The 23,815-nt window shown below is 39.6% G+C and overlaps 1 protein-coding gene and 1 non-coding gene across 8 annotated transcripts in view; both read right to left on the bottom strand.

The window, feature by feature from the left end:
- CACNB2 (calcium voltage-gated channel auxiliary subunit beta 2) overlaps window positions 1-23,815 on the bottom strand; it is a 410,486-nt gene that overhangs the window by 52,404 nt on the left and 334,267 nt on the right. The window lies entirely within an intron of this gene.
- Window positions 5,434-5,505, bottom strand: TRNAC-ACA. The gene has a single exon. It is a non-coding gene; the product is annotated as a tRNA-Cys (tRNA).

Genomic DNA, 23,815 nt, shown 5'->3' with positions numbered 1-23,815 from the left:
TTATGTTCTTAGATTTTACAGTTCCGAGTGTGACTCCCCACCTGTCTCAACTCCTATGACCAACCATGCTTCCCTTAGATGAGGAGCTTTACACAGCAAGCAGCATAGGAGCCCAGCGGGCAGGTCCAGGGGGATGGACTGTGGGCAGTTCTGGGGCCGCAGGACTTGATTTTTCCCACAACCCAAAGAAGCTCCACTGGCACCTTGGAAGCCTGACTCATGGAAGCCCCTAAGTGCCGGTCAGAGATATGTTTTACGTTTATAGCAGGAGCAATTATTATTTTTTCATAGTCTTCTAGAATCACTAGACCTAAGGCTGTCAGAAATTAATTACTGTTAAGTAGGAGATCATTAACTAAAAAATCTCATCGGATCCAGCAATTCCACTTCTGGGCATATATCCAAAGAAAACAAAACAACTACGTCAGAGAGATATCTAGACTCATGTTCATAGCAGCATCATTCACAATAGTCAAGACACGGAAATATCCTAAGTGTCCACCAACAGATGAATGGATAATAAAGATGTGAGATACACACACACACGCATGCAGGAATATGCAGGAATACTATTCAGCCATGAGAAAGAAGGAAATCCCGTCATTTGCAACAACATGGGTGGACTTGGAGGGCATTAGGCTAAGTGAAATAAGAGAAAGACAAACACTGTCTGGTCTCACTTATATGTGGAAGCTCAAAAACAAAACCAAACCCCCAAATCTCTGGTCATGAAATAGGATAAGACAAATTATCACAAATTCATGGCTTTCTTTTGAGCTTGCTTCCCAAACAATCACTTAATGAGTTAAGAGTGAAGCTAATCATTTTAATGGCTACAACAATGTTTACATACAGTTAATTAAAAATGTGCTAATGATGGAATACCTACTGTTAAAAAGCAAAATGAAATTCACTCAAATAAGAATAAAAATAGAATTCTGATGATTAATAGTTACTTGAATTTTCAGGCATCAATTTCTTCATTTCTTAATACATTTTATTATGCTAAATAGCAAATTATGTTTTTCCATTTTCATTCAGAGACCATTAATAGTTAATAACATATAAGAGAAATCCATAGTTTGTTTTCAAGTCTACAATGGGTTTTTCTTAAATATTAAGGACTTTCAACTTGTAGTATTTTTTAAAGAAATTGAAAAGTGTAAAGAATTTAAATGACCCAGATGCCTATTATAAGAGACTGCAGAAAAGACAGTTTAACATTTTAATGAGTCTCTGATCCATTTTCTTGTACATAATAATTTCCTATAAAACTTGCTATGCTTTTCTATGATTTTAAATGACTCAAGTAGGACTATAACCATTGAGACTTACAATGGAATTACTCAGACAAAGATATGGTGAGGTACTTTCAGAAATATGATCAGAGCTATCTGCTTTATTAATACTTGCCTATCATTGACCTTTTAAAAGATCTTTGGTAGTTTATTATAAAGTATCAAGGGTACCCTGAGAAGTCTTTAATAGCAAACCAAAGCAAACCACAGTGATAAAAAGAATGTAACAACTATTTATATATCCTGATAACTGAACACTGAATCAGACTGAATAAGCAACTAATCACAGATTTGTCATAAAATAAAATTTACATATGTAGTTAACTGATTTGAGAAATTCAAGTTTCCTGTCTAAAATGGATTAATTTAATGAATATTTATTAACTACATGCTTACTATCTCAGGTTCTTACCCTCACAAAGTTTAACCTATATTCTAGTAGAGGAGATATCTTAAGCAAGATAGTTGATGATTTCAAATAAGGAATAGAGTAAAGCAAAGTTATATGAATAGAGTGACCACGAGCAGAAGATAGACTGGCAGTGTGAAATGAGGTGTTTAGGGAAAGCCTCTTTTGAGTTTTCAATTATCTCTTTATTCACCCACCCACCCACGCATCTATCCATCCACCCACCCACCTATCTGTCCACCCATCCATCCATTATTTATGTGTCAGGCACTGTTTTGGACAGTTGGATTACATCAATGACCAACAGAAACTAAGATTCCCTGCCCTCTAAGGGCTTACATTCTAGAGGGGCAGAGACAGATTGTAAACAATAGACATAATAATCAAATAAAGTATACAACATGTTAGAAAGAGACAAATTCTGTGGAAAACATGGTAGGGAAAGCCGGGGTGACAGATGCCAGGGCAGGGACAATTTCCCAGGGTCGTATAGATAGCCTGCCTTGAGGAGGTAGTGTCTGGACAAAAGCATGAAGAGGTAAGAGAATGCAGGCGCCTGAACTCCAGGCGGGGGGAAGAGCCAGCGCAGAGGCCCTAACGTGGGAGCGGGTCAGATGCGCTCGGAGACAAGGAGCTCAGAATAGCGGGGTGCGGGGGACCAGGGGAGCTAACAAAAGATGAGGTCAGAGCTCTCAGGCGATACCTGACTTTGTAGCTCAGAGTTAAGACGTGTGGCTTTTATTCTAAGTGAGATGAAAATCACTGGAGGCTTGTCAGCAGAGGAGTGATGTGGTCTGACATGTTAAAAGGACTGTGATGGCTGGTGAACGGAAAAGATTTGGGGACTTTGAAGTAAAAACAGGAGAATCAGTTGGAGATGCTCACAGTTACTCACGTGAAGAGATGATGGTGTTTAAATCAGAGCAGCAGCAATAGAAGTGGTAAAAAAAAAAGAAAAAAAAAGGTCCAATTCTGGATATGTTTTCAAAGTAGAATCAACTAAATCTGCTGATAGATTTGATAAGGGTGTGAAAGAGAGCTGACAATGATGCCAAAGGCTTTGGGTCTGAGCTATGAGAAGGATAATGTACTCATCGGGTGATACACAGGGGAGGGCTAAGTGCACAGGAGGCAAAAATAAAATACTTTACATTTCCTTTAAATTGAAGTACAGTTGACTTACAATATTGTATCAGTTTCAAGTGTGCAATTAGTGATTCAATATTTTTATAGAACATACCAAAGTTTTACATGTTTTGAATGTGTAAAGCTTGAGATGATATGAAGCATCCAAGTAGACTTTGGAAGAGGGCTCAAGGTCTGAAAGTCTGACGGAAAGATCTGGGCTAAAGATACAAGGTGGCAGGGACTTCTCTGTCGGTCCAGTCATTAAGACTCTGTGTTTCCACTAAAAGGAGCGTGAGTTCAAGTCCTGCTCAGGGAACTAAGATTCCCCATGTCTTGCAGCATGGTCAAAAAATAAAAAAAGATATAAGGTGGTAAATCTGGATGATACTGCCAAGGAAATCAACATACGTGAGGGCACTCCAACTACAAAACTGCCTCAACTTCCAAAGAATGGAGAACTGCGAAGTGCAGAATGACTCCTGGTTTCCAGGAGGTAAGTGTCTCGAGGAGCAGGAAGTGGTCAACTGGGTCAGACACTGCTCATCAGTCAAATACTGAACGCTGGCACCTGCCACATGGATTCACAACCTGGAGGTCGCTGTTGACCAGAGCCCACTCAGCTGCTTGCTGGAGATAAAGTCATATTGGAGTTAAAAGAGATTAAAAGGAGGGGAACTGGATACAGTAAGTACAGACAATTCTTTTAAGGAATTTTTCAACAAAGGGAAGAAATAAATGGGGTGACTGGTGGTAGGAAAAGTGAGTCAAGATTTTTTTTTTTCATTTAAAGTAGGAGAAATAACAAAAATCAGTGCTGTTGGGAATGAGTCAGTAGAGAGGGAGAAAAAAAATGTGATGATCTATGAACCAGAGGACAGAAGTGCTAGAACATTGTTTTCGATTTGGCAGAGGAGGCGGTGAGATCCAGTGTGTAAGTGGAGGACGGGGCCCCAGAGGCAAGGAGGCAGCATGAACAAGGGCAAATTCTGGCCACAGAGGTGATGTGATGTCCTCCTCTAATTGTTTCCCTTTCCCAGTGGAACAGAAAGGTGGGTGTAAAGACAGGGCAGAAGGAATTGGAGGTTTTAGAAGAGAAGAAAAAACTCAGTGAAGTAATTCAGAGTGTGGAAGTCTAAATGAACAAGGGAAGTAACTATGGTGGGACCGCCAAGGAGGACTAAAGCCCACTTGAGAGTCAAGGTCATGGATTTATAGGAAGCTAGCCATACCATGTGGGAATGTCATGAGCATCATCACAGAGATTACAGATTTAAAACCACTGTCCCTCAGTTTTAAAAGATCATGGCCTTAATGACCTACTGCATAGCACAGAGAACTCTGCTTTATGTTATGTGGCAACCTGGATGGGAGGGGAGTTTGGGGGAGACTAGATACATGTATATGTATTGCTGAGTCCCTGTACTGTCCCCCTGAAACTATCACAACACTGTTAATTGGCTATACTCCAATATAAAATAAAAAGTTAAAAAAAGATAATGGCCTTAAAACTACCATTCCCCATCTTGTTTTGAATTTTCTACAGCAATTTCACAGATGTGTCTATTACAGTATATATACAAATAAAGTTTATATATTTGGGAACATTTTAACCTACTTTCCTGAGATGATCTTTCAACTAGGTTATAACCCTTTTCAGGCAAATGATTTATATTCCTATTTATTTTTTATGCCAGCCTCCAAGCCTTTACCAAAGTGCTAGGTATACATTAATAATGGTTAAAGGATTGAACTAAAGGATTGATTCCTTTCTGTTAGAGGAATCAATCATCAGGAGCTTATCCAGCACCTACTCAAGGCAAAGTTCTGTTACCATGGTTCCAGGGCCCATAAAAATCAAATGGATGAATCATTAAGGAACTAACGTTGGTCTCATTAGGATTTTGTTTTATATGATTGATATGCATATATGTAAGTGCAAGCATACATATATACTTATGAAATAGAAAATAGCTATATTAACTAAGAATCAAGCAAAGAAGCGTACATTTAAAACAAAATTTGAAATAGTATCTCCTTAAACACCACTGAAATGAGTTAAAATCCTGATATAAGTTAAATTTATTTATGAAGCAAAAGATAAGGAATATCTGATTTTTCATTTTTTCATAGATGATTAAAAAGTAGATAAGCTCTTGCAAAAGTGTTTTGGGGAGTAAATAATGGTAATCCTTAAAATATTATATTCACCTTAAAAAACTGAATTGAAATAATTATTTCTGAATGCTGAAATCAGGCAGTACTCAAAGCTACAAAATCAGTGTGCCTGGTGAAGCTCAGAATAATAATGACACAAAGATCTATTTTTCTGGGTAGGAAGACATATAGCACCTTTCCAATTTGTTTATCAGAGAGCTCATCACTTTGGATCTGAGGTCATATAAAGGATTAATTACCAGTCACCAGGAAAAGCAAGCATCCAATAGATAAACTTACTAAAGGAGAAAGTGAAAGTGAAGTCACTCAGTTGTGTCTGACTCTCTGTGACCCCATGGGCTGTAGCCTACCACGCTCCTCCATCCATGGGATTTTCCAGGCAAGAGTACTGGAGTGGATTGCCATTTCCTTCTCCAGGGGATCTTCCCAACCCAGGGATCGAACCCGGGTCTCCTGCATTGTAGGCAGACGCTTTACCATCTGAGCCACCAGGGAAGTCATCAAAGGAGAAGTTCTATACAAAGAAGAGAGATAATATCTTCAATTTTGGGGTAGTCTGCCATCATTCAGTATTAGGAAAGCCTTCTCTGGACTTCCCTGGTAGAGCAGTAGGTAAGAACATACCTGCCAATGCAGAAGACATGGGTTCCATCCCTGGTCCAGGATGATTCCATATGCCACAGGGCAACTAAGTCTCATGCCACAACTATTGAGCCAGTGCTCTAGAGCTGGGGAGCCATAGCTACTGAGCCCACGCACCACAACTATTGAAGCTTGCACGCCTTTTAGTTTGTGATCTGTAAAAAGACAAGCTACGACAATGAGAAGCCCAGGCACCACAACTAGAGAGTAGCTCCCGCTTGCCCCACTAGAGAAAAACCTGTGTGCAGCAGTGAAGACCCAGCGCAGCCATAAAAATAAAACTCCACTTTCAATAAAAGTGTACTGGCTTCATTTTCCCCATGGAGCTGTCTCTCCTGAGAATGGCATCTTCAAAAGGCACTGCAGCTCCTCCAGGTCACTGGGGAAGAAACCAATATGGCGAGAAAGTGCTGCACTTTATTTATTCTGGGTTATAGAATAGCTGTCTCCTGGCCTGAGAAGAAAGGTGAAGTCGTTTTCAATTAAGTCAGCCTCTTAAGAAGAACAGAACTGTCTATATTCAATTTTACTATTGATTAGTCTTACCAAGCAGGAGAACTGTAGTTCTTAAGTTATTTAGAATCTCATGGTATAAATTCAGGAGCAAGCAAGTTTTATTTTAGGCATGTTGTACAAAAAAAAAGAAGAAGAAGAAGAAACTAAAATGCCTAAATTTGTTTTTTCTTCAGTTGTTATGGACTCAGGGTTTGCTTAGAGATGGTCATAAGGGTGTGGCCCTAATCTGATGGTACTGTTATCCTTAGAAGAGAAAGAGGAGACCCCAGAGGCCTCAGAGAAAAGGCCATGTGAAGACACAGGGAGAAGGTGGCTGCCTACAAGCCAAAGAGAGAGGCCTTAGCAGAAACAGTCTGGGATCAGAACTCTGAGAATACCCATTTCTTCTGTTGAAGCCATGCTGACGATGCCATTTTGTTACGGGAGGCCAAGAAGACTAAACAGTTGCCTTAAGTAAATCAATGCGGGGGCGGGGGGGGCGGTCTATATTGCTAATGAAAAACACAAGTTTAATCTACATTATTTTGATATCAAAGTGTCATTTGCAACCAAAGATTATTTCATTATACAAAATTCCTATATACTTTTCAGAGAAAATTAGGAAAATGTCAAGTCAATCAAAATTCACTCCTTGGGACTTCCCTGGTGGTCCAGTGAAGAATTTGCCTTGCAATACAGGGGACGTGGGTTCAATCCCTGGTCAGGGAATGAAGATCCCACATGCCATGGAGCAACTAAGCCCATGCCCCACAACTACTGAGCCTGTGTGTCACAACTTGAGAGTCTATGTGCCACAAGGAAAGATCTTGCATGATGCCACAAAGATTCCACGTGCCACAACTAAGACCCAGACCAGCCAAAGAGATAAATACTAAAAAAAAAATTCACTCCTTTTTTCTAACACATCTTGGCATCTATTTTGTTTAAAATCCAACACTGCAAACTTCACAGGGCAGGATGCTGCAGGATACAGGGTTCCTTCCTTAAGCCCATCGAGATGCTAGCCAGGAAACTTGTGTCTACAGTAGACCCAGCAGCTTCAGCTAAGGCAGCTGATAAGAGGCTGGGTTCAAACATACCTGCTAACTCTCTTTAGCTATTGGTTGGCCACATTTTTTGTACAGCTGCTACCTCCAACTCCTGAATAACAACCTGACATTTCCATTCATTCTCTTTGCTTATCTGTTAAAATTTCACCCATGTGGCTGTCCCATTTATTAGTTGGTTTTCCCTAATTTATACTATTTCTATTTTTCTGAAAGAGTAAAAACTTAAAGAACAAAATAAAAAGTGTGGTGATGGAAGACCATCTTGACAGGGGCCAGGCACAATGTTCTATGAAACGCCTCAGTCCACAATGGGCAGCTCAGAATCATCCAGAATCTTTAACTCCAAGTGGTTTTTTTGACATGTCGCCACCATGGTTTTCCTTACTATTTTTATTCTGCGACAAGGAAAGGACTGTAAAAATTAAGAGGAATCAACAGGGGTATCCCTTCCAAACTACTGCTTTGCATTTAAACCGTTATAAAAATGTCTATTCTGTACTGATTTAGAAAATTATACACTACAAAGAATACCCCAGGGAGCATTCTAAACAAGTGCAAGGAAAGCCTTTATAAAGTACAGGCTGACAAATAGGGAGAGACACATTATATTTTGTTTTAATTCTGTAATCTTCACTTTCTTCTCCACTCCAACAGCTGTGATTTCAGTTAAGACCACACAGTTCTAGGGATCCACACTTAGGCAAGTCTGTTGTGTACTGACTTGGTTATTGTTTATTTCACATCGAGTGTTCTGTTTTTCTTCAACAGAAAAAAAAGAAAACAACCTTCAAACACCAGAGCAGAGTATCTCCAGGACCAAAACCAAATGTTCTGGCAGGGAATGAATCAGTGTAGAGAGCTGTGGGTGGCAAGTTCTGAACATGAAACCGAGTCTGGTCACTCTCTGGACACTTGAAAAACGTTTGTTGCTACCCGTACTTATTGCTGTAAGATTTTCCCAAGGTTTGTGACTAACTGGCACTGTGCTGGAGAGGGTAGAACAGCATCCTTAAGGGATCCAAACTGAAAGAAGGCAGAAATCAGCTCATAGGATGAATATTCTTCTAATCATGACAAATGCTGAATATTAACTGGGTTGTATTTTTAGATGCAAAGTTATCATTTGAACACCTACCATTAAACTCTGACAATATCTATGTTACAAGATAAGCTGAGGCATATAAACATTTCCAAGGTTTTAAAATTATTTATTTAGTTTTGCCTCGCTGTGCACCACGTGGGATCTTAGTTTTGCCGATCAGGAATTGAATCCGCATCCCCTGCAGTGGAAATGCAGAGTCTTAACTACCGGACCACCAGGGAAACTCCTCAAGGTTTTATTCAAGCAAACATCGAAACAAATCAGGTAGCACCTAACCAAAAGTGTTGAGGGGCATTCCAACCAACAGGAGCTAGGCGTTCATGGAGAAGATACAGCAGCAAAGCAAGGAAATCATGTGATTGGCTACAGCTTTAGCGGTTGTCTTGTTTGGGAAAACCCGGTTGGCTGTTTGTGATTTATTGTACTTAAATTTTATTTTCTGGGTGAGCATGCACTTAGAAGTACAAGGCTCTGGCTTAGGTGTGCTTACAGAGGTTATCAAGTCATTAGAGACACCTGCCTAATGGCCTCCTGGTTTAATTACTTTAACACATGTAGTTACTCTAAAGATTGTTGGTAAAGGCATCTCAAAGATCTGCTCAAGACATTTTCAGTCAAGTCGGGGATATATCCAACTTCCCCATGACTTTCTGTGAGTTAAGGTTTCAGAGAAAGCAGATGGTTACTGGGTACAAATAATGTGACTTACTTGAGCATATCTGTGGCAATAGAAAGATATGGCTTAGCTTGGTAAACAGACTTATTTTCTCAAATATTATTAGACCACAATAACTAAGAAATGCTTAATTCATTGTGTTCTTATTACATAGAAACAACTGAGTTTAAAAGCCTTTTAATCTCCATAAAAATCTTATACTCGTGAGTCTAAACAGTAAGGATCCAGGATTCAAATCAAGGTATTTTGGGGCTACAAAAGCACATGTTCTTATAGACACTGTATTGTTATCAAGACAGACTATAGCCTCTTCTGTAACGCTTTCATTTTCATTTATTTCTACTCATTCTTAAATTTTCCCACAATTCCTATTACATGTCATAATATCACATGACAATACTGTACAGCTGACTTATTTCATAACTTCTCAAAGTTTCACTTATTCATATTTGTGCTAACTTTTCAAACAATTTAAATCAGTGTTCCTTCATTATAGCTTTTTACACTTGTTTATAGTTCTTCATTGAAATTCTTAACCCCCACCAAAAATACCTAACTGAATTTTCCCTTTAAAAAATTTTACTGCAAAATAGTGAATCAGAGAAAGAAAAGGTCATCTATAATTCAATCACTTAACATTTTAGAGATGATACACAAGCTTTCTAGAAAACAAAAATACTAGTACATCTCCAGTAGTCTCTTTGATTAGGGCACTATTCCCACTCAGGAGGGCTCCACCCTCATGACCTCATCACCTCCCAAAGGCCTGCCTCTTAATAACTTCACTTGGCGGGGCTAGGGTTTCAACATATAAATTTGGGGTCAGAGGACAAAAACAGTCTCTTGCACACATCTAAAGTATTGGGCTTCCTTTGTGGCTCAGCTGGTAAAGAATCTGCGTGGGAGACCTGGGTTCGATCCCTGGGTTGGGAAGATCCCCTGGAGGAGGGAAAGGCTACCCACTCCAATATTCTGGCCTAGAGAATTCCTTGGACTGTATAGTCCATGGGGTCACAAGGAGTCGGACACAACTGAACGACTTTCACATGATGACATGAAAGTATTCCATCCTGGGAGGAGAGTTTGGGGAGAATGAATATATATATGGCTGGGTCCCTTTGCTGACCACCTAAAACTATCACAACATTGCTAATCAGCTATACTCCAATATAAAATAAAAAGTTAAAAAAATTTAAAAATAAACAAGTAAAAAAAATATTCTATCCTTAATTATTTCCTTACATACATTTTTAGATCAAAGGGCATTTATATCTGCAAAGATTTGATATATATTAACAAATTTTCCTCCAGAAAGATGTGCTAATTCTCTTGTCCACAAACAGGGTATAAGATTACTGATTGTCTCTTAATCCTGACTATAGACCCTAAGCTCTAGGAATCTAGATGATAGTGCTCAGTCACTTCAGTTGTGTCTGACTCTTTGTGACCCCAAGGACTGTAGCCCACCAGACTCCTCTGTCCATGGGACTTCCCAGGCAAGAATACTGGAGTGGGTTGTCATGCCCTCCTCCAGGGGATCTTCCTGATTCAGGGACTGAACTCGTGTCTCCTGCACTGCAGGCAGATTCTTTACTGCTGAGCCACTGGGAAAGCCCTCTAGATGATATGCTAGTGATATAAAAATTCTGAATTCCGTTATCTGCAGCTGAGCTGGACTTCCCTGGTAGCTCGGCTGGTAAAGAATCTACCTGCAATGCAGGAGACCCCAGTTCGATTTCTGGGTCAGGAAGATCCACTGGAGAAGGGATAGGCTACCCATTACAGTATTCTTGAGTTTCCCTGGTGGCTCAGCTGGTAAAGAATCTGCCTGCAATGTGGCAGACTTGGGTTTGATCCCTGGGTCGGGAAGATCCCCTGGAAAAGGGAATGGCTACACCCTCCAGTATTCTGGCCTGGAGAATTCCACAGACTGTATAATCCATGGGGTCGCAAAGAGTCAGCTACTTACACTTGGTAGAATTAGCTCAGTAATCAAACCATTTCCTCTTTAATTGATTGTGTAGTTATTGAGTTCTTCTGAATGCAATATGTCCTCTTTATGGGAGCTCAAGAGAGAGAAAGTTTTTGCTCTATGAAGCTGATACCCTAGCAGGAGAGAAATAGTGAAGCAATAATACTATTAATGGCACTTGCGATATATTTTAGAAAGGAGATGCATTATATGTGATGGTGCATGCTGTAGTTAGTGTTTAAACAGAAGGACTTATTCTAGAGAGTCAAGGAGAATCAGCCTTTCAGTAATCAGACTGGTAACAAAAAGAGAAAAAAAAACCTCACACCTCTAATACTTAATATACAAATTAAAGGGACACCCCTGGTGGTCCAGTGGTTAAGACTTCCACTTAACCAGTTCCAAGGCATGGGGTGTGGGTTCAATCCCTGGCTGGGGAGCTAAGATCCCTGGTTGGGGAGCTAGGAGCTGGTCAAATAAACCAGAACATAAAACAGAAAAATACTGTAACAATTTCAATAAAGACTTTAAAAATGGTCCACATCAAGAAATCTTTAAAAAATACAAATTAAAAAGTGAACTGTGATCTTCAAATAATTGGAGTGATTCTTTTTTTTCTAACAAAGCGTATACAAACTTATCCAAGTTAGTTGTGACACCTTCAAGAAGGTATTCTTAGAAAATAAAATGTATGTTTATTCCAGGGTTTCTTCCACTGTTTGAAATTATTTAAAATTCAATTTTTGAAAGTTTCAACAAAATCAAATGTGTACTATTCTGAATGCTCTAAATACTGATAAGTCATTTTCCTTTGAGGACAAGTTAGTTTATCTGGAATAGCCCAGAGACATTCAAAGCCAAGTTTAATAGATCATGATCAACCTGAGAGATAAAATTTTAAAATTAAAAACATTGCTTGACTCTAAAAGTGATCAGCTGTCTTCCTCATGTACTTCCAGTGTTGCCTTGGAGGACGGTCCTAATAATTTGTCAATGTGTTTTGAGAGAGTCAGTCCCTACCATGGGTCCCTGAAGTTTTCTTAATTATTTATGGTTCTCAAAAGTTGTCTTCTTGGAATTTTTATTAGAATTTCAGGTATGCCTGTAGAAATTTCTCAGAACAGGGCATCATAGACTCAGTGGTTATTTGTGTTTACTCCTGGCAGAAAAAAAATCAGGTAAAGGGTTTCAGGAATAGATAAATATATAGAGAGATCTTCAGCTATATCTATACCATTATCTATCCATCCAACAAAATTAAATCTTTTTACTTTCAAAAAGAAATGCTAAAAATTAAAACATTTTAAGCATCCAAGTAGCCCTAGATTTATAGGATTTTTCCCCCTTCCCACGTGTAATAGAAGAATTTGGAAGAAATGAATTACAATGTACCTACTTCCTCCTGTGTATCTTAGTCATTTTATTTAAATTCAGGTGTGCTGGGTTTCCCATAATTGTTCAGGCTATGAGTAATTTGCAGTGCACCCATGGAAGGAGCAGATTCCATATCTTCAATCCCATACCTCTAACATTTAAAATACAAGTTAAAAAATGGACTGTGATGCTCAAATGATCTGAGTACTTTTTTTTTTTCTAATCAAGTATATATAAACTTATCCAAGTTAGTTGTGACACCTTCAAGAAGGTATTCTCGGCAGCAAGGTACATTTATTCCAGGGTTTCTTCCACGTGTGAAATTATTTAAAATTCAATTTTTGAAAGTGTCAACAAAATAAAAACATACAGCATGTTGTATACCTTAAATATTGATAATTCATTTTCCTTTGAGGACAAGTTAGTTTATCTAGAATAGACAAGAGTCATTCAAAGCCAAGAGAATTTGAAGAGAGTTTTCTTTTCTAAGTACCTCCTTAAATAAAAATTCCAGCTTTTTCAACAATAGCTACGGATAGTCCTGTGTGTGTGAAAGTCGCTCAGTCATGTCCGACTCTTTGCAACCCCATGGACTATACAGTCCATGGCATTCTCTGGGCCAGAATACTAGAATGGGTAGCTGTTCCCTTCTCCAAGGGATCTTCCCAATCCAGGGATTGAACCCAGGTCTCCCGCATTGCAGGTGGATTCTTTACCAGTTGAGCCATGAGGATAGTCCTAGAGAGAACTTTTAATCTGATCTTTTTATAGACAACAAAAGAATTAAGAAAAATGGAACCTCCATTATGGAATGAAAAATATGCCCAACATACCTTGTTGCAACAGAAGCATGATTATATGTAAGAAAATTACAAATCACTCTCAAATCATTGTGGATGGTGACTGCAGCCACAAAATTAAAAGACGTTTGCTCCTTGGAAGAAAAGTTAGACAGGATACTAAAAAGCAAAGCCATCACTTTGCCGACATGGGTCCGTGTAGTCAAAGCTATGGTTTTTCCAGTAGTCACGTATGGATGTGAGAGCTGTACCATAAAGAAGGCTTAGCACTGAAGAATTGATACTTTTGAATTGCGGTGCTGGAAAAGACTCTGGAGAGCCCCTTGGACTGCAAGGAGATCAAATCCATCAATCCTAAAGGAAATCAGCCCTATTCATTGGAAGGACTGATGCTGAAGCTCCAATACTTTGACCACCTGGTACAAAGAGCTGACTCACTAGAAAAGACCCGAATGCTGGGAAAGACTGAGGGCAGGAGGAGAAGGGGACAACAGAGGATGAGATGGTTGGATGGCATCACCGACTCGAGGGACATGAGTTTGAGCCAACTCTGGGAAGATAGTGAAGGACAGGGAAGACTGGCGTGTGTAGTCCATGGGGTCGTAAAGAGTCAGACACAACTGAGCAACTGAACAACAACAAATTACAAATGGTGTATTTCAGGGTTTTATATTAATTGCCACTTGTTCTTTCTATGGGTGAATGGCTCAGAAATCTTCTATATAATATAATATAACACCTCCTTTCCTCACAAGTCTAGGCTCAACTGATACATCTCTGCCCAGGATGGCAGCTTCTGTTTGTCTCTAAGGCCCCTTAATACAATAGCAGCCTGTCTGCAATTGTCTGAAGTCTGTTATAAATATACACTTAAGCAAGTTTATCCAAAAATTTGTTTTTTTTTCTAGGGTTTTCTCTTAAAAAACAATACAACATTATGCCAATTACTCAGAAACCAGAGAATGTTTTTCTTTTCTACTGTGTGGTCCTTATCTCCTCTTTTTCTCTGTGCTCTTCCCATATTGAGATCTGCCTCAAGCTTAAAAATAGCCTGGTTTGTCATGTTGATGTTTGGTAGAAACCAACACAATACTGTAAAGCAACTATTAAAAATAAATAAATTTTAAAAAATAACCTGGTTTGTATCCGTATTCTGTTCTTGGTGAAAGAGGAGCTTCCCAAGTGAGTCACACATGGATTAATATGGAGGCCACCATCACTGGGTTCCTCCCTACTAACTTTATGCCCCTTATAAGAGCATAAAGAAAATCTACTACTCATGCATTTCATGATCTAAATCAAGTGGCTGTGCCAGTGGGCCACCTATTTTTCACTGTATACATTTCAAATATCTTAACGGACACATTAAAATATCACTCATGGGCATGTATCCAGAGAAAACAGCAATTCAAAAAGATACATGCAACTCTATGTTCATAACAGCACTATTTACAACAGCCAAGACATGGAAGCACTGAAACGCCCATTGACAGATGTATAAAGAAGATGTGGTGTTATATATGTATATATACAGCAACATGGATGAACCTAGAGATTATCACACTAAGTGACATAAGTCAAAGACAAATACCATATGATATCATTTATATGTGGAATCTAAAAAAAAAAAATGATGAAAATGAACTTACTTACAAAACAGGAACAGACTCACAGACCTTGAAAACAAACTTATGGTTACCGAAGTGGAAAGGCTGCGGGGAGGGATAAGTTAGGAGTCTGGGATTATCATATGTGTTACATATATATTATCATATATGTTACATATTACATATATGTAATAATCAACAAGGACCTACTGTATAGCACAAGAGAACTCAACTCAATATTCTGTAATAACCTATGTGGGAATCTGAAAAAGAATCAGTTCAGTTCAGTTCAGTTGCTCAGTTGTGTCTCTTTGCGACCCCATGAACCACAGCATGCCAGGTTCCCTGTCCATCACCAACTCCCGGAGTTCACCCAAACCCATGTCCATTGAGTCGGTGATGCCATCCAACCATCTCATCCTCTGTTGTCCCCTTCTCCTCCTGCCCTCAATCTTTCCCAGCATCAGGGTCTTTTCAAATGAGTCAGTTCTTCGCATCAGGTAGCCAAAGTATTGGGGTTTCAGCTTCAACATGAGTCCTTGCAATGAACACCCCAGGATTGATCTTTAGTATGGACTGGTTGGATCTCCTTGCAGTCCAAGGGACTCTCAAGAGTCTTCTCCAACACCATAGTTCAAAAACATCAATTCTTCGGTGCTCAGCCTTCTTTATAGTCCAACTCTCACATCCATACATGACTACTGGAAAAACTATAGCCTTGACTAGACGGACCTTTCTAACTGAGTCAGTTTACTGATTAAGACGTGGGGGTTATGCTTAGAAAAGTTGATGGCTGTTTTTTATGCAAAAAACAGCTTTTTGCATAAATTTGCTTAAGTGTATATTTACTGTGAACGTCAGACAATTGCAGACAGGCTGCTATTGTATTAAGGGGCCTTATAGACAAACAGAAGTTGTCATCCTGGGCAGATATGTATCAGCTAAGCCTAGACGTATAACTAACACTTGAAACTAACACAACATTGTAAATCAACTATACTCCAATATAAAATAAAAATTAAATTAAAACAAACAAAAATACTTCAACAAGTTCTAGAGAACATTAGAATTGGAAACCATCTGAAAAGGAATATTGAAATCACAAAATTCCTAAGAATACTGAGCTGTGCTTCATTACGGTCAGGGCTCTTCCCAGTGGTTCTGTGGGAAACAAGAGATAGTCATTATATTACAGGGAAAGCCTGGACAGTCCATCCCTGGTCATGAACGGTCTGTGTGACCCAGTGCCCATCAACTTTTCTAAACCTAACCCCCATGTCTTAAAACAGTAAGACTGGCTTATCTGGGAGCTGGGAGGCAGGGTCAGGGGAAATACCAGTGAAGTGCTTCTTGAGCCAAAGATCAATAATTACTGTTTTAATCAACAACGACCTACTGTATAGCACAGGGAACTCTACTCAATGCTCTGTAATAATGGGGAAAGAATTTGACAAAGAGTCGATATATGTGCAAGTATAACTGAATTACTTTGCTATTCGCCTGAAACTAATATTGTAAATCAACTAAACTCCAACGTAAAATAAACATTTAAAAAATTACAGCCCTACTTTTAGAATGAATGAGGTCCAGGGCTGATCAGGCACCACTGGGTTGCCAAAGCAACAGTGAGTCTGGGCTTTCAAAGCACAAACTGGAGGTTTCCCTGTTGCTTCCCAGCTACAAGCTCATCCCCGGGCCGCCCCCCTCCCCGCAACCAGGCCTTCTCTCTCAGGAAAGCGGCAAATCTGTAGACTTATGTAATAGGGCACGAAGGAGGAAAACGGGGTGAGCTGGCATCTTCACCTTCGTACAGCCTGATCACGCCGCCTCAGTTCATGAACCTGACTAAGCCCCTGGCCTGGTTCCAGGAAGCTATGACAGAACAGAGTCCCCAGTTCCTGGATGTCACCCTGCCTCTCTCTCCCTCGCATCCTTGTATGTGAGGTAACAGATTTGTGGGTGCCTCTGAATTCTAACACAAGCTGATCCCTCAAGCTGCGGCCAGGTCTAGATTCACAAGGTTCCCCTCCCCCACCGTGAGGGCCCATTCCTTTCCCCAAAGTCTCATTATATATTTTCCAAAGGCCCTTTTTCTAGGTGAGAAATTTCAGTGAACTATGCTGAAACATAACATTTCATCATCGTGACGTTGAGAGCTAAAACAGCCTTTCATGAGCAAATCCATGCCTCGCATTTTCAAAACGAAAAAGATGAAAGCCCAGCAACTTAGGGTCTCATTCAAGGTCATGGACAGTCGAGTGGCAGGAAGCAGCACCTGAGGGTCTGAGCCCCTTGTCCAGTGATACCCTGGCTCAGCTATGACACATCAAAAACACAGGAGAAACCTCAGGAGATGATTTTTAATTTGGCAAGGCAGTTTGCCATTGCTACTGTACAGTCAGAAAAAGACAAGTATTTTGAAGAAGCAGGAACAATTGAAAAGTCAATCTCCTTCCTCACTTTGGCTAATTAAAGCAGGCAGCATTAATTCTCTGTGTGGCTGGGTAACTGACAGGAAGAAACACACATTTGCTGGCACCGCTTCCTAACACACCAGTGCACCAGATGAGTATTGATGGATGGCTTCAGACACTATTAAGTCCAGAGTCTGTTCCTAGGAAAATGCTTTGCATGCGTCATTAAGGCTATTTTAAGGCTTGCTGTCTTGAGCTGAATGTAAACTAGCACTGGTGACTCTGAATTTAAATGTGATTTCATTGAGGGAAGAAACAGCATCATATTATTTTCAGGGTTTGGTGGTAGCAATATCTTAAGACAAAGAACTGGTAGCAAATCTGTAGACTTATGAGATATTACATCTATAAATTCATTTTTTTCCCCAGAGATCTCAATTACAATTTTATTTGGGTGAATTTAAGTTTAATCTCTATTCTGTATGAATTACACAGTTGTAATCATATCTTAAGTCAAATTTTATATGCTGCTTTCACTTATAAGTGGTTTTCCCAACTATGCATGTAACAAGCTTCATATTCAATCACTACATAATATTTAACAACATGGATGCATGATTAATATAACTACTTACTTAACCTTTCCATTGTTCACTATTATAAACACCCCTGTAAGATGTACAAATCATGCAACAAAGATTGCACAGAACATTATCCAGGGGACAACCCTTAACAGTCCTCTAAAATCCATACTCTGAACAGGAATGTTACACCTATAAATTCTTTAAACAACTCCAATATTGCCCTTATATTTAATAAGTTACTAACTTAAACTGGAATACTGCTATCCCCAACATGTATTTATTTCCACTGCAGATGTGTGAGACCATTGTATACCAAAGAGAATGGCTTGTGTGTGATACTTTAAAAAAAATAAAGGGTTCTGGGCCCCACCCGAAAAGTATTGCACTGAAATGCCAGCAGGTGGAGCCAAACCACAGATTTTTCTTTTTTTTTTTATCACCATGACTGACGTACATCTTCAATTTAAGAATCGCTGATCCCTAGAACACAATGCAAATTTTCCTTTATCTCATTAAAAACTCCTCATACTCAGGAATGGGAATCTCCACTTGAAGAGAGTGTATTCTATGGCAGTGATGCTCGAATTTTGTTTTACATCAGATTCAGTTGCTGGGGGTGGGGCTTAGTAAAAACACAAATGGCCAGTCTGATCCAAATCTAAAACACTGCATTTTTATTTAGGACTTCCCTGGTTGTCTGGTGGTTAAGACTGAGTGCTTCCACTGCAGGAGGCAAAGGTTTGCTCCCTAGCCAGGGAAGTTCTGCATGCTGTGTGGTGCGGCCAAAAAACAAAACACTCCCCCTCCGCCGCATTTTAAACAAAGCTATACAGAATACTCAGAAATACAGAGTTGAAGAATTAAAACCTTCTGGAAGATTTTCTAAAAGGCCACATGGTTTCTAAAAATTGAGCTGAAAAATAGTAAACTAAGAAGGTATTAAGAAGATGTAACTGTGTCAGACACAATTTGAAACCAGACCTAATTGACACCAAGGCACTAAAGCTCTTATATCAACTCCCTACACCTCCCCACTGTGTTAACATGAGGTTAGGGAAGTGGCTCAGAGCATGGAACCAAGCGGGACAGGTGGAATGGAAGGATGGCTCAAGTGTCAAAGAAATTGAAATTCCTTATTCAGAAATGACTCAGATGGTCAATCATGGGGTTTAAGTAGATAGAAAGGGAAATGAAGGAAGCTATGTTCCACCAAAGAAAATTTAGGAACCTAGACTTCTAAAGTGCATCTGAAAAAGAATAGACATATGTGTATGTATAACTGAATCACTTTGCTGTATATTTGAAACCAACACAACATTGTAAACCAACTATACTATAATATAAAATAAAAATTAAAAAAAATACAAAAAAAGTAAAAAAGTATATCTGAGATCAAATTGCTGATGGAGGGAATTCCCTGGCAGTCCACTGGTTATGACTGCATGATTCCACTTCAGGGGGCATGGGTTTGATCCCTAGTCAGGGAACTAAGATCCCTCATGCCAAATGGTGTTGCCAAAGGGAAAAAAAAAAAAAAAAGCTGATGTAGTCAATGGGTGCGAAGGAGCCATACAGAGACAAGACTGTAGCTAAACAGGGAGATACTGGGTTTAACACATCTGCGGTGGGGGTGCAAATTTCTACTTTACAGAAAGCAGTGGTGGAGGTACTCCAAAGGCAGTGAAGCAGAAAACAAATGTGTAGTGCGTCATGATGCTGATGGCTGGGGCATGATGTCTGTGGAGGAATTGCAATGCCTAAGACATCTTTACAAGTTCCTCTTTTACTATACGCATCTCTCCCCCCAGCCATTTCTTCTGTGCCTCCAGTGAATTACAGACTGCAAGATCCCTTCTGAGTCAGAAGGTCAACAGCTTTTGGTGGGTAAATGAAGTATAATTACTTCTACTTTGCATATGAAGAAAATCAGAGGGCAGGCCTCAAATCGCATGACTCTATCTGGCAAAGACTGGACTCTAACCCATAATTCCAACTGCGCTGCACCATAATTTCTGCTAACTAGTGCTCCAGAGGAAGTGGAAAATCCAGAGGCTTAAACTAAGGACAGTTTAATAAAGACCAGTGGCACCCAGAAAATAACTTCCTCTCCTAAAGCAAACAGAATTCCTATTCTAGGGCTACTTAATTTTCTTTATTTTTGATGACTACATGCCGATAGAGGTCTCTGTGTTATTTTAAAAATGCAAGGGACTTCCTTGGTGGTCCAGTGGCTGAGACTCCATATTCCCAATGCAGGGGACCTGGGTTCAATCCCTGGTCAGGGAACTAGGTCCAAGGTGCTGCAACTAAGAGTTTGCATGCCACAATTAGAGCTCCCACATGCTGCAAATAGAGATCTTGTGTGCTGCAGATAAACAAGATCCTGAAGATCCCAAGTGCCACAGCTAAGACCGGACACAGCCAAATAAATACTTTAAAAAAATGCAATGTTGTAACCTCTCTTCAGGGCTCAACTTGTACCTGGTGAATTCATTCATTCCTCTATTGACTCATGCAGTGAACACTTTTGCGGAGGGGGAACACTCACAACATTCTAGGTACTCTATGGGGCAGGAGGGATTCAAAGATAAACAAGACAAAACCTATTGTTTCCACGAGTCAGAATCTCCAAGGAGAGACAGACATGCCAACAACTGCATTGCATCCTAGGCACTTCAGCAGAGGAAAAGAGAAAGAACAGAAGTGTTAGGGTTGCCAAGGAGGAACTGATCAACTGCCTGGCGAGGGGTGCAGGCTGATAGAAAAGCTCCATTAGGTGAAGCCACCTGAATGGGATGAGAAGTCAAATAAACAGACCTTCAGGTTCCTGGTTGCTGCTGTTGGATGGAATAAATGATTCCCCAACCACTCTTACTAAGTTAACCAGATTCTCCCCTGAGAAACCCTGTAGCATTCACTATGTATGTTACTTCATAAGGAGTTGACACTGATCTCTTTATAATGCTCTGTATCTTCTACACAGGTCTCATCTTACACACCAAACAGTAAAGTTGTAGAGGTAGAAACCACCTCTTATCATTGTGCTTCCAATGCCTGCCATAGGCTGGGCACTCAGTGAATATTTCTTAACCTCAAGGTTAGATTTTATACTCCCAGAGAACACAGATGGTCTTCAAGGGGATCTTCCTGACCTAGGTGTTGAACCCAGGTGTCCCGCATTGCAGGCAGATTCTTTACAATCTGAGCCACGAGGGAAGTCCAAATCATCTAACACTGAAGTTTAAATATGAATGCTGACCATCATCGGTGAAGATTTGATGTCTGTGACATAAGGAGATGGCAATGTGAACTTCTCATTTCAGTAGAATGGCTTTAGGATGGATGATCTGGGACTCTCAAAAAAAAATGACTTTTTGTATTATCTCACTTAAAACATTAACATTAGATTCAATGCAATCCCTATCCAGCTACCAACGGTATTTTTCACAGAACTAGAACAAATAATTTCACAATTTGTATGGAAATACAAAAAACCTCGAATAGCCAAAGTAATCTTGAGAAAGAAGAATGGAACTGGAGGAATCAACCTGCCTGACTTCAGACTCTACTACAAAGCCACAGTCATCAAGACAGTATGGTACTGGCACAAAGACAGAAATATAGATCAATGGAACAGAATAGAAAGCCCAGAGATAAATCCACAAACCTATGGATACCTTATCTTCGACAAAGGAGGCAAGAATATACAATGGAAGAAAGACAACCTCTTTAACAAGTGGTGCTGGGAAAACTGGTCAACCACTTGTAAAAGAATGAAACTAGAACACTTTCTAACACCATACACAAAAAGAAACTCAAAATGGATTAAAGATCTAAATGTAAGACCAGAAACTATAAAACTCCTAGAGGAGAACATAGGCAAAACACTCTCCGACATAAAATCACAGCAGGATCCTCTATGACCCACCTCCCAGAATATTGGAAATAAAAGCAAAAATAAACAAATGGGACCTAATGAAACTTAAAAGCTTTTGCACAACAAAGGAAACTATAAGTAAGGTGAAAAGACAGCCCTCAGATTGGGAGAAAATAATAGCAAACAAGCAACAGACAAAGGATTAATCTCAAAAATATACAAGCAACTCCTGCAGCTCAATTCCAGAAAAATAAATGACCAATCAAAAAATGGGCCAAAGAACTAAACAGACATTTCTCCAAAGAAGACATACAGATGGCTAACAAACACATGAAAAGATGCTCAACATCACTCATTATCAGAGAAATGCAAATCAAAACCACAATGAGTACCATTACACACCAGTCAGGATGGCTGCTATCCAAAAGTCTACAAGCAATAAATGCTGGAGAGGGTGTGGAGAAAAGGGAACCCTCTTACACTGTTGGTGGGAATGCAAACTAGTACATCCACTATGGAGAACAGTGTGGAGATTCCTTAAAAAACTGGAAATAGAACTGCCATATGACCCAGCAATCCCACTCCTGGGCATACACACTGAGGAAAACCAGATTTGAAAGAGACACTGGCACCCCAATGTTCATCGCAGCACTGTTTATAATAGCCAGGACATGGAAGCAACCTAGATGCCCATCAGCAGACGAATGGATAAGGAAGCTGTGGTACATATACACCATGGAATATTACTCAGCTGTTAAAAAGAATTCATTTGAACCAGTTCTAATTGAGATGGATGAAGCTGGATCCCATTATACAGAGTGAAGTAAGCCAGAAAGATAAAGACCAATACAGTATACTAACGCATATATATGGAATTTAGAAAGATGGTAACGATAACCCTATATGCAAGACAGAAAAAGAGACACAGATGTACAGAACAGACTTTTGGACTCTGTGGGAGAAGGCGACGGTGGGATGTTTCGAGGGAACAGCATCGAAACATGTATATTATCTAGGGTGAAACATCACCAGCCCAGGTTGGATGCATGAGACAAGTGCTCAGGCCTGGTGCACTGGGAAGACCCAGAGGAACTGGGTGGAGAGGGAGGTGGGAGAGGGGATCGGGATGGGGAATACATGTAAATCCATGGCTGATTCATGTCAATGTATAACAAAAACCACTACAATATTGTAAAGTAATTAGCCTCCAACTAATAAAAATAAATGAAAAAATAAAAAATAAATTAAAAAACAAAACATTAACATTTGCAACAACATGAATGGACCTTGAAGGCATTATGCTAAATGAAATAAGTCAGAGAGAAAAAGTAAATACTGCATGCTATTACTTATATGTGGAATCTAAACAAACAAAGAACCCCCCCCAAAAAAAACAAACCCATAGAAAAACAGATTAGACTTGTGGTTATCAGAGGTGGGGGGTGGGGAAGGGGAATTGTAGGAAGGTGGTCAAAAGGTATAAACTTCTGCTTATAAAATAAATAACTACAAGGGATATAACATACAACATGACGAATATTGCTAACACTGCTGTATGATATACAGGTAAATTGTTAAGAGAGTAGATCCTAAGAGTCCTCTTCACAAAGAGAACAGTTTATTTTTCCCTTTCTTCTTTTCTCCTTTTCTTTTTATTGTTTCTGAATGAGAAAATGGACGTTAGTTGAACTTATGTGGTAATCATTTCACAACATACATCAATCAAACCATCATGCTCTATGCCTTAAATAAAAAAAAAAACACATTAAGTCAGAATTATTTGGACATTACATGATTTTCAAAATTTTTTAGATTTATTTAAACCTGTGGTGCTTCCTTGGTCAGGCTTCCCTGCTGGCTCAGCAGTAAAGAATCCTTCTACCAATGCAGGGGATGTGAGTTTGATCCCTGGGTTTGGGAAGATCCCCTTGAAAAGGAAATGGCAGCCTACTCCAGTATCCTTGCCTGGAAAATCCCATGGACAGAGGAGCCTGCTGCTGAGCTATAGTTCATGGTATTGAGAAGAGTCGCACATAGCGACTTACCAACAACAAAACCTGTGGTCCAGTTTATGAACATGTGTTTCTAATAGTTGGTCTAGAACTTGTCCTACCACCAGTGAACCAGACATTTTAGATGAAGATGGTGCTGTGTTTAGTCACTCAGTTATGTCAGACTCTTTGAGACCCCAT

Source organism: Cervus canadensis, chromosome 10 (genome assembly GCF_019320065.1).
Source record: "Cervus canadensis isolate Bull #8, Minnesota chromosome 10, ASM1932006v1, whole genome shotgun sequence".
Classification (NCBI taxonomy): domain Eukaryota; kingdom Metazoa; phylum Chordata; class Mammalia; order Artiodactyla; family Cervidae; genus Cervus; species Cervus canadensis.
This window is presented reverse-complemented; position numbering and strand designations above follow the sequence as displayed.